Raw genomic sequence first — 1,585 nt, forward strand, 5'->3', positions numbered from 1 at the left:
TATATATATATATATATATAAAATCATATAAATTCATGCGGAAAAAGGGTTTGATAACATACAATATCCCTTCGTGACTAAGACTCTCAGCAAAATCAGCATAGAAGGGACATTTCTCAGCACAATAAAAGCCATCTGTGAGGGACCAGCAGTTAGCATAATGGCTATGTCACTGGACTCCCATGTAACCAACTGTGTTTCAAGTCCCAGACCTGGTGGCTTAAACTCATGCCGAGCATGTGTGTATGCATGCCCAAGATCCCGAGAGGAGAATGGAGGAAAAGGAATTGCGGCATGATCGTACCCCCTAGGGGGTGATTTATTGCTTGCTTTCTCTCTCTCTCTCTCTCTCTCTCTCTCTTTTTCTGGCAAGCACACACACCCTATAGCAAAAACCTCTCAAAAAAAAAAATTACTGGGGAACCAGCAGTTATCTCTCTCAAAAAAAAAAAAAAAAACACCATCTTTGAAAACCTGTAGCTAATATCATACTGAATGAGGGAAGGCTGAAAGTTTTCCACTAAAAACTGGAACAAGACAAGGATGCCCACTTTCTCCATTTCTTTCAATATAGTTCTGAAAGTCCTAGCTAAGACAATCATATGAGACTAAAATAAAAGATATTTAAATAGGAAATGAAGAATTGAAACTACCTCTGTTTGTAGATGATATGATTATGTACACTGAAAACAAACAAACAAACAAAAATCTGCTAGAAGTAATAAACAAATACAGTAAAGAGGCAGGATACAAAATCAACATACAAAAATCTATAGCATTTCTACATAGCAACATTGAACAGACTGAGGTAAAATTGAAGAAAGCAATTCCATTTAAAATAGCCACAAAAGGGAGTGGGAAGCAAATGAGCAGGAGGTTGTTGGATACCAGGAGCAGAGCAAAGCCTAAATCAAAGGAACTTGTTTCATCAGGCTCTTCTGGCAGTGATTCTGACAGTGAAGTTGACAAGAAGTTGAAGAGGAAAAAACAAGTTGCTCCAGAAAAACCTACAAAGAAGCAAAATACTGGTGAAATTTCTAGAGCTCTGTCATCTTCCAAACAGAGCAGCAGCAGCAGAGATGGTAGCATGTTTCAAATTGGGAAAATGAGCTATGTCGGTGTTCGGGACTTTAAAGGGAAAGTTCTAACTGATATTAGGGAATACTGGATGGATCCAGAAGGTGAAATGAAACCAGGAAGACAGGTATTTCTTTAAATCCAGAGCAATGGAGCCAGTTGAAGGAACAGATTTCAGACACTGATGAGGCAGTAAGAAAATGGTAACCTCCGAGCCATATAAAACCTGTACTGTTTTAGTTGTTTTAACCTGTCTTTTTGCATTGGTTTTTATTTTCTAAATGTTGTTTTCCAAGCTATTGTATATTTGGAGTGCAGAACAATTTGTAAAATGAGTACTTTTTTTAAATGTGCATTATTAAAAATGTTCTGAGTAAAGCTGTCAACTTTATTAAGGAGGATTGCTCTGTGCCCAGTACCTAGTGTAAAATAAAATCAAGTAATACAGAAATCAAAGATATCTACAAGAAAAATATGAAAAACTTCAAAAGAAACTGAAAATGACACA

General features: G+C 36.7%; 1 pseudogene; it reads left to right on the top strand.

Moving 5' to 3' along the window:
• The first annotated feature begins 865 nt into the window (after positions 1-865).
• LOC102500493 (activated RNA polymerase II transcriptional coactivator p15 pseudogene) lies at positions 866-1,284 on the top strand (annotated as a pseudogene).
• Positions 1,285-1,585: the final 301 nt, after the last annotated feature.

The sequence above is a fragment of the Tupaia chinensis genome, unplaced genomic scaffold (assembly GCF_000334495.1).
Source record: "Tupaia chinensis unplaced genomic scaffold, TupChi_1.0 Scaffold000541_1, whole genome shotgun sequence".
Classification (NCBI taxonomy): domain Eukaryota; kingdom Metazoa; phylum Chordata; class Mammalia; order Scandentia; family Tupaiidae; genus Tupaia; species Tupaia belangeri.